We start from the raw sequence: 14986 nt of genomic DNA, 5'->3' as shown, positions 1-14986 counted from the left end.
TGTATCATAGTGGCCACTTGAGTTACAGAAATTTTTATGCTGTTGATATTTTACTTATGAAATAACAATTTACGTTTATTGAGTGCTTATCTTAGTATATGATGCTGATAAGCTCCCCAGAAATCTTAACATTGATAAAATATATCAAATGCTACTTTTTCATGCTTTGCTTTGAAATCCTGAGTTATTCTATAATATGGAGAAGATGAAAAAAATGTAATTTAGATTTCTATAGGATCACCAGCTGTATCTTAGCCAACTTTTATCAATGGAGAGTCTTAATAGGTACATTTTTAGTTATCATAAAACTCTTTTTTACTGATTATTAGGTAATTCTAATAAATATGGGCATGTAACAAATAGTTAAGAACATCAGCCCCATTTTATCGCAGTTTGACTCACTGCAGGAAGGCACAAATTTGAAGAAAGCCATTTCCCCCAAGAACTACTCACTTCCTTGAGAGCCACGTCAGAGACTAACTTGGATGACAGTGACTTGTCACAATTTGTTTTTGATGGCACTAGTTTAAAAAAGTGGTAAAATAGTCTTTTCAGAATGAATCCTTTTTAAAAATCCATTATTCTCCAGTGAGTATACCTTATAAGTAGAAACCCATATATATATAATGTTCCTTTCCTAAATTGTTAATATATTACCATAGTTACTCTTTAGAATTTTCTGGTCTTTAAATGAAATTTGTATTTGAGTGATTTTGACAGATTATTTCTAGTGACTCCATTGGATGCCCACCAATTTCAGATTCAATGTTATTTCTGCAAGTCCCAGCAAAATTACATTTTGTAAATGGAAAAGGGGTTTTAACATTCTGGTTATTTTCCCCTACATTTCAACTATCAGAGAAGCTGAGTATGAAAGATCATGGAGAGTTGTGCAAGAATTGCATTAAAGGTATTACTGACTTTTCTGTGTTTATTCGGTCAGATTCTGCAGTATATAAGTGAGGAATGTAGCAGGTTGTGTTGCTGTGACTATTGCAATGACCAAAAAACTGCTGCTTCTACCCTTTGGTCTCATACCACAGCAGTGCATTAAGAAGGTATGGCCATGGTGTTGCTTATTCAGACAAAGATCAGAATGCTGATTTGTTTTACGTCTGCTTTTCAAAGAGGGTTTAATCAGACAACCATAAAGATAGAGGTAAACCATAGGAGAAATGTTTATTAATAATTCCCTCCACCCCAATCAACCGAAGAAAAAGCATACTTTAAAATGCAGTTGTGACATGTCTAGGGTCAGCTACACTATGGAGTGTGTCTGTCCAACTAAATAAATGTTCTAGCAACCCTTTAGTTTTAAGTAGCTACTCAAACATATATTATAAGACATGTTGCTTCATCTTTGTCCTTTTAGCATTTTAATGTTTAAGTAAAAACTGATGCAATCTCCAGCAAGCCTTCTGTTTCTCCTCTCCTGGCCGATGCAATAGAGACTGTCTTCTGCTGAGGAGGATGGTTAAAAGTCTTGCCAATTCTGTTTATACTTCACATATGCCAAATATTTTGTAGTTTAGCTTAAATAAGACACTCATCACTGGGCTTTATTATTCTATTTCAGAATAAACTAAAAATCATACATTAAAGAGAAACTAAGAAAAAAAAAGATTTACCATAATGTAGGTACATAAATTTGAACAAACAGACCAAATTTTAGATTAGGTTTGATGCAAATAACCTATTGCTGGTGCAAACAAACAAACACCCTAAAAACTAGCTAGAGATGTTTCTACTATTCCACGTTGTTATTACGAGACTTAACTGCTTAACTGACATCTATGATGCACTTTGTCATCTATGATAAAAAAATGCATGATTTGAGAGACTTTAATTCTCTCAATACTTGCGTATAGCATTTTTCCTCCATGAACTGGAAATGAAAAAAGTGAGAATATTTCCTTGCTCAGATCATGTTCAGTTGATTTCCTTATAGTATCTGCATTCATTTTTAAGACAGTATGAAAGGGTTCCAGAACATTCAGTAATACTATCTGTTGTAGAATGTTAGGATTTTTATAGTCTATGTCTACAGTATCTAGAGTATTCAAACTATAAATATCTGGGCATAATCTTTGACCCAACAATTCCACTCCAAGCATTCTTTGATCAAAAGTAAAAGTATTGACATATAAAGACATATGTATTAATATACTCTGTTTATTACCACATAACTTGAAGTCACAAAACAATTTGGAATTAAGTAAATGTTTTTCAATGGGTTTTGACCAAATATGGCACCTTCATAGTGTATATTACTTGACATCTATGGAAGATAATATGGCAGTGTTATATGCTGGCCATGTTTAATGTAATAGACAATGTACTGAAAGTGTTTAGCAATTCAAAATTACCATAGGTGTTATATACATACAATGAAATAGTATTCAGCCTTAAAAGGGAATGAAATTTTGATACATGCTGAAATATGGATGAACTTTGAAAACATTTATACTAAGTGAAAGAAGCCAGAGACAAAAGAACAAATATGTATGAAAGGGTTCCAGAATATTCCATAAGTGATTCCACTTATGAGGTACCTAGAATATACAAATTCATAGGCACAGAGAGTAGAATAGTGTTTACCAGGGGCTGAGGAAATGAACGGTTATTGTTTAATGTGTATAGAGTTTCTGTTTGTGATAATGACACAGTTCTGAAAACTGATAGTGGTGGTGATAGTTGCCCAACATTGTTAATTATACAGTTAAAAATAGCTAAAACAGTAAATGTTATGTATATTTTACCAGAAAAAAAATTTTAATTATAAAATCTATAAAATATGAACTTACCTGATATGGAGCACATTATAAAGTTTTCATAACATTTTACTTATTTTAGATGCTTATAATAGTTATAATCTTATTTTGGTACAAAAAAGGTATTTGAGAAATGTAAAGAAAGTAACAGCTTAAGTTGTCCTTTTGAGTTTTCTATCTTTCCATCTCTGTTTTTTTCCAGACTAATGTTGTTCTTGTCACACCTCTTTGAATGCTCCTTAAATACATCAGGAACCATGCTTGCTAGTACCAGTCCCTTTAAGTATCAGCTGAGAATTTGAATGCATTTTTATGAATCTAAAATGATATGCAGCTCTTTCAGGCTGGTACTTGTTTTAGAACCTAGGAGGGATGAACATTATCATTCTTTCCTTAACTTGGCAAAAGCAAATATATTACTGCAGATGGCATTACCATAAAGAAATATTAATATTGAGACAGTTAATAAGTCCATCCTAAGAGAACTGAATATATTCCAAAGTAGATTACACCAATCAACTGCTGGCAATGTTTTCCCACATATGTGGCAGTAAAATACTCTTAAGTCTGAGAACAGTTTCTTTTTTGTAAAAATGGCTTTGACTGGAAAACCTTAAATAAGTCATTTGGAATGTGTAACATTCGGAGCTCCCTTTCCATGTGTTTTTTGTGAATCAAGGTTCTTTGAGTCACTATTTTCACTAGCACTTGCTTCCTAGTCATCAGCTGTCTTCATGTCAGTGTTGGTGAAGGGCTCTAATTTCAGGTCTTAAAGTAAGGAGAAAAACAGAAGGAAAACCTCATCTCAAGTACTGGAAATGTAAGGGCTAATAATGGACACACATATTGTCCAAGGGAGCACAAATAGATGTTCTTTATTCTGTAAAGAGAGCTTTAGTGAATCCACAAACACCTGCGTTTGTATGCAAAATTATATGTGTATGCTTCTGTATGTACTTGGGGAGAAGATAACTTGAGATGTTAACCTAAAAGTTTAAAAAGCACTGGAAAGATTAATCACAAAACAACTTGAAACTATTCTGATGGCTCTGACTTTGTGTTTTTACAATGTTTTCCCTCACTCTGTTTCACTTCAGAGCGGGTGGTAATATGCAAAAAATCTCTGCCACTCAGGTGACATCTCTGAGCCTCAGTTTTCTTAGTGTAAAATTCACACATAGTATAAACATCGAATGAGATACCAAAGATGAAAGTCCCTAGAAGAGTGGCTTGAAACAAGATAAATGCTCATATGCATAAGGTGCCTTCAATACAATAATATTGAAAGCAGGTACAATGTCTTCATTAAAGATTTGTTTTGCTATGCTCACCATGCTTTTAGTATACATTTAAGGACATTTAAGCTCATAAGACCTTTTGTAGATTATAATGATTTGAATGTACTCTCAGTATATTTACTATTACTATAAGGATTTTTTAAAAAACCAAATTAGCATTTGCACATATATTAAGAGTTTAACTTGGTTGGTGGAGGAGTGTAGGTAGATAGATTTATAACTCTGGAAAATAACTTATTTCTTCACTAAAATCAAATTGCTGAACACCTATAATACATATATGTAGCTAGACACCATAGAGTTGCAGGTAATAAAAACTTATTCCCAGACCCTGCTTTCAAGAGCTTTTTTAGAAGAGCAGACAAAGCATGTTCACATGAAAGGATAACCCAAAATAGAATGTGCTATAGGAATTTAAACAAGAGAGGGGCACATCTGGTGGGGGAAGGAAGGTGGGTATGGGGAAGGCTTCATAAGTGAGTCAGTATCTGAGGTGAACAAGGTTTCAACATGTAAGAGGATGGGCTAAGGGAATAAATGAAAACATATAGGCATGCCACCATGGGGTACAAATTGGAAAGAAGATCCACTTGGTTTAGGTTGGGCATGGGATACTTTAAGGGAATTAATGACAAATTAGAATAAGAGATATCACAGTGCCTGATACATAGTACTTAATAATACCTTTTAAACACAAATATTTAATCCAAGAATAACATAGAAGAGGACTTATAAAATGAACAGGGTGAAATATTATAGAAATCTGGCAATTAAGAGGTCATTGGCAACTTTCAAAATAGCACTTTTTTCTACCCATTCTCAGTGGAGTCACTGGCTGACAGAGATGACATTTCTATTTGAGCCTTATTATTGCTATTCTTTTTCCTTCATTTCAACATCTGTGAACTTTTAAAAAAGTTTTTATTTTTTAATTTGAGACACGGTTTCATTCTGTTGCCCTGGTTGAAGTACAGTGGTGCCATCATGGCTCACTGCCTAGCAGACTAAACTTTTTTTTTTGTTTTTTTTTTTTTTTACACAATTGGAGAGCAGTAGATTGACTTCAGTTCTATCTTGTCAAACACAAAAGTACCTGCAGTTCATTTAGTATCTAATCATTTAGCATCTAATCATGCATGTCCTTCCATTTTTCATTCCTCTTTCAATTCTGAACACCAGCCAATTAGTTTTTCCTCTCCCTAGGAAACATTATAAGGAAAGGATATAAAGTCATAAATCAGTTTCAGACATAAAGTCATACATATATTTCTGCTTAGGCTTCTAAATTTAGAAAGTTTCCTCAAACTTGTTTAAACATAACAAAGTCCAAATTCAGAAATCCCTTCAGTTTGATTATCTTCCTCAGTTGTACTAAAATGAAAATTAAATTTTCTAACTTGTTTTCTTTCTTCTCAACAAGATTTCTCCAACTCCAGTCCATAACTTAGTGGGTTCAACTCACCTGCAAAATCACTAGCAAGTATTATTCCACCTTAGGCAGCACCAGTCTCCTAATCCTGAACCTGTTTCTTTCCAAAGAGTTTAGTTTCTTCAGAAACTAAATCATAGACACTTCGAATTTCTAACCATCATTAGGATATTCTCATGCACTTGCTCTTCAACAGAAAGGTGACTGTCAACATTACAGAAACTGCATTGTATTTCTAAGATCAATTGTACTAATCTGTATGTCATATACCTTAGGTTACTTAGAATAACTATATTAAAATTCATTATTCTATATTAATATTACTTCAGAATAATGATGTACATGGTTAAGTATTTTAATACTAGAAAAAAGGTGGTAGAATAGAAGGTTTGTTGTTCATCTTGTTCTTTGTTACCTCATAGTTAATGTGACTGAGTAAAAATTCTAGAATCTCAAGAAGTCAATATTTCAAACCAAAACCCTGTTTGACACATAATAACAATAAAAAAGGGACATAAGGTTATTAAGACCCCAAGGGGCAGTTCCTGGAGTGGATCACTCAGTAGTGGGCTTTGCCCACCCCCACCCCCACTCTATGCCTCATATACTGAAGATGGAGACAAAGAAACAAATTCAAATCTTTCTAAAGTGCATTTTGTAAAAATGAAATTTGTAATCAGAAAGGCAATAATGATATATAATATGATTAACATGATTTTCCATACTAGTATCTTTGTTTAAAAATAACATTTGAAGAGGAAAAAAAGCAGAGGTAAAATTTTAAGCCACCAACTCTGCCCCTCTTTTTCATTGATCTTCTAATTTAATTTACTAAAATAAAATTGCATGGCTGTTGAGTCAGTCTCTCTAATTTCAAGTTTAAAGATAACAGATCTTCCTTTAAATAGAACATTGGCACACAGATACCCCACAATCTGGCTTATTGCAACTGTTCTCTGTTGGTGAAGTGGCACGTTTGCAATCCCCATAACAGCCATCTTAACCATTTCACAGCATATTATTCAAATGTACATCTCCAGGTGGCAACAAGGATAGGCACTTGGGCTCAGTAGCAAGGAGTCTGTGGGGAAAATCCTAGGACGAGGGATAGGAACCTGCAAATGGCAAGACAGACTAGAGGATACTCAACCAGAGGCTTAGATTGGGCAGCTCCATTGGCTTTCTGACTGCCTACGAGGAAAATCTCACTGGAAACTCTTTTTGAGGTTCTTGAGGAATCCTAGAGGCAAACGGACTCCTCTGCCTTTTGGAAAGGATTTGTCCCAAATCTTAACAGCTAGCTGTTTCAAAATCTAGCTGGACTAAAATTGCTTCAAGAAAAACTGGATGGACTGGCATTCACATTTTTACTTCTACCTATGCCTATGCATAGGGAACATCCCTCACACTCCAGTAGATTCTATCTGTCCTCTCTAGCTTTCAAGTAGCCACAGTGACTACAGCGAAGGGAGTTAATGGGATAACATGTTGGTACAGGGCCACAAGCAGGATATTTCATTCCATGCATTTGGAGGAAGGACACAGGTAACAGTATACAGGGAGAATACCGAATGAGAAATCTGTGTGAGGCAATGCCCTTTTTGGGACCTTGACAAAATCAGTCATGGAACCCAGGTGGTGGATAAGAGCTGACAAGAGTTGGTCTGTGAATGGGCACAGCATCTCCGAAAAAGATCAATGAAATGATTGACAGAGAAAATGGCAAATGAAGGAAGAAGCGATGTCAAGTGCTGCTCAACCCAAGCTGAACTCCAGAAGATAAGAGAAGTTTCCCCTCCAAATAGAGGCTCTTTCTAAAGGTTCAGTCTTGAAGCAGGTGTTTTGACATTGAGAGGGGCACAGACCCATTCTGATAACTGGAAAGGGAGAGGACCAAGGACTACAGGAAGAGGGACGATTTCTGATTACCTCAGGCTGCTGCCAGGGACCTACTGCTCCAAATCCTCAAAATAAGCGAAGGTAAAAGGCACAAAAAGCAAAAGAGTAACTCAAATTATTTTACATTTTGAGTCCTCTTCACTGTCTACGCGAATCTGGCACTGAAATGGTAGATCACGCTCAAAAGAGTATAGAGGCAAGAACGCCTTCTTTGTTTGCCCAGTAACACTGCTCCTCCAACCTCTGCACTTGGCCGCCCAACATTTCCATCCTAGTTGTTGCTCCTTTTCTCATTGCAGAATGCAGCCGGGTTCTCCCCTTCTTCCCTCCGTGCTGCGAACCCCATTATTAACCAAGCGGAAAGCTCCACGCAGTGCGGCCAGGGCGCACCGGAGCCGGGCTGCTTACCTTCCCCGGACCTAGTCAGCGCAGGTCCCCGCGCACGCCGCCACGGGCCGCAGTCCCGCCGCGCCCGCCGAGTGCTCGGTCAGCTCGCGCCGGCCCGCGCCCCACCTGCCAGCTGCAGCCTCCGCTCCCGCCGCCGAGCTCCGGCCTCATGAAGTCATCCCCGCCCCGGGCCGGATCACCGCATTCCGCACCAGCCGCGGGGGGAGCGGGGCCGCTCCCGACCCCAGGGAAGACAGCCTGGAAACGGCGCCCGACGATCACTGCCCCGCGAGGTTGTGGATTGATTTTCTATTAATGCTTTTACAGCTGCAGCATCGCTGGATTATGGACTGAGAGAGAAGAGCCAGGGGGGCTCTCTCTGCATAGCGTTCTTCCTCCGAGCGCTCCCCTGTCACCCCGGCTGCATGGACTGTTCCATTTGCCCCTGTGGGTTTCCCACCCTCTTCATCTTCTTTATCAGCATTGTTCATTTGGATGAATTTGAGAGCAAGAATTGTCTTTTAAGATAAACATTCAAGCGCTACAAAAACATTTTAAATTGGTAATGAAGCTTTCTAAGCCCTTCATAGCTCTCTCCATTACCCCTGCCCCCCCGCGAACAGACACACGCATACGCACACACACACACGTACGCACACAGCCAAACCACTCACAATTTTGAAAGCTAGAACCTTTCACCCTCTCGCCTACGTAATAGAACGGGAATCTCCCAAAAGACTGGAGAAGTGGGGCCAACCGGAGAAAGCGCTCAAAGAAACAGTGGGGTGGCCCCATGATTTTGTTGTGTTTATGGTGCACTTGTGCACAGATGTTCCCTCTAAGATCTCTTCCTCCTGCTTCCTTTGCTCTGGACCCCCTCCCCTCCCTGCCACATAATTGGGCAAACTGTTGTGGTGACAGCTGTAACATTTGGAAATCAAACAGCAGAATCTACATTAGCAGATGACTATCTCTTTCCCTAAGGATTTATGAAAATTTGCCTTGGGAATGAAATTAAGCATGTATTCATATAAGCCCTTTCCTTCTCTTTTTAAATCGACACTAGCTATTAACAAGATTGTTCTCTCTCCCCCACCCTTTCCTTTTGCTTCTTTCCCAAATCTTTTCAGGTTTGAGGGTTGAATGTTTAAGGAAAAATGGGACTAAATTTGCTCTCTTTGTAGCTGAGCCAGGGTTTCCCCCTAGCTGTTGAGTCATTTTCCAGTCGGGAGGTTCCTTGACACTAGGGTTCTGTGGAATGGAGTTCCCTCTTTTAACTTGCCTTGCTGTTTGAATTGACCATCACTTGATACAGGCCAGTTTTACACTATGGATTTGTCCAGCAACCTAAACAGTGCAATTGCACAAGGCCAGGGAAGCACCTTTGCTAAATGAGATGTTTCCATTCCCTCTATCAGTCCCAAAGTTAGGTGGTAATGTAGCCAACAGCTTTCCAACAAAACTTAGTTAGAATTCTTGGTCATAGAATGTATGCTCTTTGAAGGCTAGAACAGCTTAATTCATCGCTCTGAGACTCACTTTCATAACATTAGCCCATTAATATTACCGTAGAGCAGGAGATTCTTAATCTGTATAAATGGAATTCTATTCATATACTCCTTTTATACAGATTAAGTATAATGGGAAAAATTAAGTATAATGGGAAAATTTTAGTTTCACTAACTTCTAACTGAAATTTAGCATTTAGCATGTCCTTTAAACATAATGCAGACAACAAACCACAAGAATGTTAGGAGTACCTGGGACTTTGTTTCCAATAGAAACAACAGCTAATTCCTTATTGCTGTTTTTATAGATATCTCTATCACTACGCTGATGTTATAATCAAATCATCACTACATTTTTTACTTAATAGACTATATTTTTCAGCTTTAGTATCCAGAAAAATTGAGGAAATAATACAAGGAGTTCCCATATATCCCATTCCCAGTGTCTCCTATTAACATCATACATTAGTAAGGTACCTTGGTGTAATTCTGGCATTGCTATAAAGAACTACCTGAGATTGGGTAATTTATAAAGAAGGGCTCATGGTTCTGTAGGCTGTACAGGAAGCATGATTGGGGAGGTCTCAGGAAACCTATAATCATGGTGGAAGGCAAAGGGGAAGCAGGCAGGCCCTACATGGCTGGAGCAGGAGAAAGAGAAGGGGGAGGTGCTACACACTTTTAAACAACCAGATATCATGAGAACGCACTATCACCAGAAAGGCAAGGGGGAAGTCCTCACCCATGATCAAGTCACCTCCCACTAGGCCCCTCCTCCAAAATTGTGGATTACAATTTGACATGAGATTTGGGTAGGGACACAAATCTGAACCATATCATTTGGTTACAATCAATGAATGTATACTGATACATTATTACTAACTATAAATAAAGTCTAACTACATTTAAGTTTCCCTGGTTTTTACCTAATATCCTTAAATCTGTTCCAGGCATCCATCGGATACCACACTAAATTTAGTTGTCATGTCCCGTTAAGCTCCTCTTAGCTGTGATCGTTTTTCTTGTTTTTGATGACCTTGACAGTTTTGAGGAGTAGTGGTCAAGTATTTGCCAGAAGGCCTCACTGTTGCAATTTGTCTGATGCTTTTCTTATGATAAGACTGGAGTTGTGAACTATTGGCAGGAGAAAGAGGTAAAGTCCCATTTTCCTCACATCATATCAAGGTGCTATAGTATCGATGTGATTTATGACTGGTGATGTGTTGACCTTGATCGTCTGACTGAGGCAGTGTTTGTCAGGTTTCTCTACTGTAACGTTATTGCCCATTCCTTCCATACTGTACTTGTAGGAAGTAACTACATGAAACCCAAACCTAACAAGTGGGACTTTGGCTGTACCTCCCTGAGGGCAGAGTGTGTACATAAAGTATATGGAATTCTGCACAGGAGATCTGTCTATTCTCTACCAAGTATTCAATTACTTATTGGTATCAATATTATAGACTCATGGAGATGTATTATATTTTATGCTTTTGGTAATAATTACTACTTTATTTTGTTGTTCAATTTATTCCAGTTTTGCCCATTGGAAGCTCTTTCAGTAGGTTCCTGTGCTCCTTTGACATACCCCCTTTGATGTGTGAGTGTGTGTGTGTGTGTGTGTGTGTGGCAGGAGTGGCAGGGCCATTAACAATCCCTTACTTTATGATATTATAAGTTCCTCCAGTCTCAACTTGTATACTACCTGCTTCATTCCTAGAATCAGCAGTTTCTTCATGGAGCCCTTGTTCCTTTTACCGGAGAATGATAATACAAATCAAGATCTGGGCCCTAGACATGGTCATTATTGGCGGGTCATTTTGTCTAGGCCTTTCAACTAAGACAGTGAATATATGTATATACTTACCCATGCATATACACATAAGTATTTCTATATGTGACCATTCTGTTTCTTTATTAAGCTAAATATGAGCACATACTTATGTCTCCAACTTTAATCCTTTAACACATAGATCATTCTAGCCTCCTCCCTTTGCTTGTCTGTAAATTCCTATTCCAATAGTGAGAATCATGGCTCCCACCATTCACTGTTATAATTGTTCAATTTCAGTGTACATGTAAAGCAGTATAAAAATTGTTAACCCTTTCCCACAATATCACAATTTTTAGAGAAATATATATAACTCTCCTATACTGTGTTTAATGAGTTTAAATGCCCATACCTTTGTATATCATGAATTTTGTTTTTAAATATTTTGATAACAGTATTTTAAACTTGCTAATTAGTTTCCTTTTCAATTCTACATATTATATTTTATGCATTTAAAAGCATTATTTTAAGAAGAGTTATGTAGGTTGCTTCAGATTGTCAAAGGGAGCCATGGCAAAACTTAGGATAGAAATTGTAGACTATTACTGTGAGGCTATAATGAGATGGCGTGAAATTGCCACTCCAGAGCTTCCGGGAGCTGATACTCTGTAAGTGTTATCCTTGCATACCTGGGCAGGCTTCTGTCCCCTTTCTCCTTTGAAAGTTATAAATACCTTGAATGAGAGAACATGTTCAGCCTTCATAATTTATCATTTGGTTGAAGGATTTGCTAGGTATCTCATGTTGACGATAAAAGTCTTTATAAAGTAAAGAGGCAGGAGGATGAGAAGGTGAAGAGAACCAGAAGGTTGAGATGACTGTGAAGGTTAGAGGTTTTGTAGTTGAGCAGACTTGGGCTTGGATCCCCACCACTCACAGCCTGACTTTGTCTTGTTTCTGAGATGAATACAGCAATTGTCTCAAGAGTGAAAGATGTTTGATCTTTTCCTTCAAGTTGCCTGAGGCAGTAGGGATGCAACTGTGGCGACTTGGGACAGTCCCAGAACATGTTTTCTTGACCCCCCAGTGTAGTTTACATCTGCGAAGCCAGACTCACTGAAGATAGTTTCTTGTGATAATATAGATACGTTCGTCTATCAAAGTATTCTTACCAGGTACTTTTTATTCATGGAAAGGAATCAGTGTGTTGATGGTATTAAAGACAACAGTCAAAGACATTAAATGGCAGGATTGAACTGCTTCTGATATTCCAGCATGGTAAAAGGCATAGGGAAGCCAGAAAGAAAAGGGGAAAGATATTGGGAAATGTCTTATGTCAACATATAGGGTTTGAATCTGTCTTCTTGGAACTTTACATACAGCAATATGTAATTTTTTTTAACCTATGACTTGTTATTGCACAAATTTTTAAAAAAAAAAAACCCTAGACCTTGGATCTTGACTTTGAGGTCTGCAATGCTTCCTTTCTGATATTCTCAAATTAGAGATCAAATGGCCTAGTGATATCATGAGTCTCAGCAAGGGAAAATGTGAAACCAGAGCCAGAGGCCCTGTGTGCTGGGAGCTGTCAGCATTTAGAACCACTCCTTTGGGTTAAGGGAGTCCTTCCAGAAAGGACTCATTTAAATGCAAATACACTATCAGGAGGAGTAACTGAGTATCTCATTTGCAGCCATTAACAATTTAGCAGAGATTAGATTCTCAGATTTATTATTGAGAAGAGTTGTCAGGGTGATTTGGCCCCAGCATCTGTCACCCCATTGCCTGCCAGGTCTCCTGTTCTCATCACTCCATAGGGGTCTGCCTGAAACTGGGAACTTGGTCTACTAGGAAAGAATTGGGCACTTAGTGAATAATAATCAATATTGTTTTACATAATTTTGACTTAAGAGAAAGGGTAGGAGAAGGATTTCCATGGTAATGGTACTGTGTGTGTGTGTGTGTGTCTGCTAGGCTTGGGCTGATTATGCAAAGCTAGCAATAGAAACAGTTGCATTCAAGTAATCATAGGTAGGCTAAGAATTTTCTATACTAATATGAAAACATTTTGATATATGATACAGGGAACAAAAACCTATCATTTATGTGAAGATTGGTATTAGATCTTGAAGAGTTTCAGCAGATTGAACAGAAATAGGACAATGCAAGAAGAGGAAGTGACTATAAACAGAACAGAAACTGTTTTGACATTAGGAAGAATTCACTTTGTTTATACTGGTAAGGAGTTGACATAAAATTCTAGGTCTATGTAACACAGCTACTATGCTGTAATCGGAACTCTGTATTTAACTGTGAAATGTCTATTTGCTTAGATGACATACCTAGTAAATGGCACATGATGCATTTCATACTGTGGTGTAAGTAATACTCAAATAAACCTTTAAAAAATTATTATGAAAGCATGGGATAAAACAATCTACTTAGGTGATGCTTTACATTTTTTTCACTTCTTTTATTTTAAGAATATGATGAAACCAATAAAATCTCCCTCTCAAGAAAAGTATGATTTAATGAAAACTTTTCTACTGCAATGAGTAGATTATCAAATAATATTTATAAAGAATTATGTCTATCATTCATCAATGACAAATTTCTTCATCAATTTCTTACCATATACAATTTAGTAAATTATCAAATAATTTTAATAAAGAATTATGTCTCTTTCATACTTCATGAATGAAAAAATTTTTCATCCATTATATACAATTTAGGCTACTAAAAAGGTAAATAAGTTTAAAATAAGCTTCAATGAACTGTGTTCATCAGACAAGTTGATATTCATTCAGCAGATTATTGAGTACAGTGTACTAGTACTGCTGTTCTAATCACTGAAGGTACAAACACGGACAAATAAAGCTCTTCTTCATGGATATTTTGTCCAAGTAAAAGGAGACAGAATTTTTACTCTGTTCGTTCATGGCCCTTTCCACCAACTAATATGGCATGATAGTTGGTGGAAAGGGCCATGAAGGAGCAGAGTAGGAATGCAGGGCTGGGCCTGGCTCACACCTGTAATCCCAGCACTTTGGGAGGCCCAGGCAGGCGGATCACCTGAGGTCAGGAATTTGACACCAGCCTGGCCAACATGGTGAAACCCCATTTCTACTAAAAATACAAAAATTAGCTGGGCATGGTGGTGCATGCTTGTAGTCCCAGCTACTTGGGAGGCTGAGGCAGGAGAATTGCTTGAACCCAGGAGGCGGAGGTTGCAGTGAGCGGAGATCATGCCAATGCACTCCAGCCTGGGCAACAGAGACTCTGAGGCACCGTCTCAAAAAAAAAAAAAAAAAAAAAAAGAGAATGCAGGTATAGGGGTAGTTACATAAGGTAGTAGGGGACACTTGGCCAGAGATTTGAAGACAATGTGAAAGCAAGATGTGTGAACACTTGAAGAGGTTCAGCACATGCAAGTAGGTGAGCATATACGTCATGTGTTCCAGGAACTGAAAGGTTAGTTTCTTTGTAGTGAAATGATCAAAGGGGGAAATTGTTAGGAGATGAGGTTAGAAAAGTAGGTGAGTGAATGTTCATTTAGAGCCTAAAAAGGCAGTGAGATTTGGGGGATTAAGACTTTGTTTTTAGACTTGCTAACTTTGTGTTTCTGATCAGATCTTAGTGGAGATGTGAAGTAGACAACTGGATGTACTAGTCTGAAATTCATGGGAGAGATATCATGGCCGTAGATGAAAATTTATGAATCATCATGGTACCTAAAGTCTTTAGATCAGATGAAATCACCTTGGAGGTAGGTGTAGCAAGAGAATAGATGATGTCTGAGGACTGAGCCATGGGGCATGCCAGAGGATCCAGCAGAGGGTATAAAAAGAAGTGCGCAGGGAGATAGGGAAAGTTGTCCCAGAAGCAAAGTGAAAAGGGGTTAGAAGGAGGAGGGAGGGTTTATT

The 14986-nt window shown here is 37.9% G+C and overlaps 1 protein-coding gene across 2 annotated transcripts in view; it reads right to left on the bottom strand.

The window, feature by feature from the left end:
* The window catches only part of PKIA (cAMP-dependent protein kinase inhibitor alpha), an 88006-nt gene extending 80046 nt beyond the window's left edge, over positions 1–7960 (bottom strand). Inside the window, exon 1 of one of the 2 annotated variants that reach the window (XM_055286571.2) lies at positions 7806–7960. The gene's annotated coding sequence lies outside the window, so the exon portion shown is untranslated. The remainder of the gene's footprint in view (positions 1–7805) is intronic. The other variant, XM_055286569.2, reaches the window with a different exon arrangement.
* Positions 7961–14986: the final 7026 nt, after the last annotated feature.

The sequence above is a fragment of the Symphalangus syndactylus genome, chromosome 7 (genome assembly GCF_028878055.3).
Source record: "Symphalangus syndactylus isolate Jambi chromosome 7, NHGRI_mSymSyn1-v2.1_pri, whole genome shotgun sequence".
NCBI classification, from domain to species: Eukaryota; Metazoa; Chordata; class Mammalia; order Primates; family Hylobatidae; genus Symphalangus; species Symphalangus syndactylus.
Note: the sequence above shows the minus strand (reverse complement) of the source record. Positions and strands in the feature narration are given on the sequence as shown.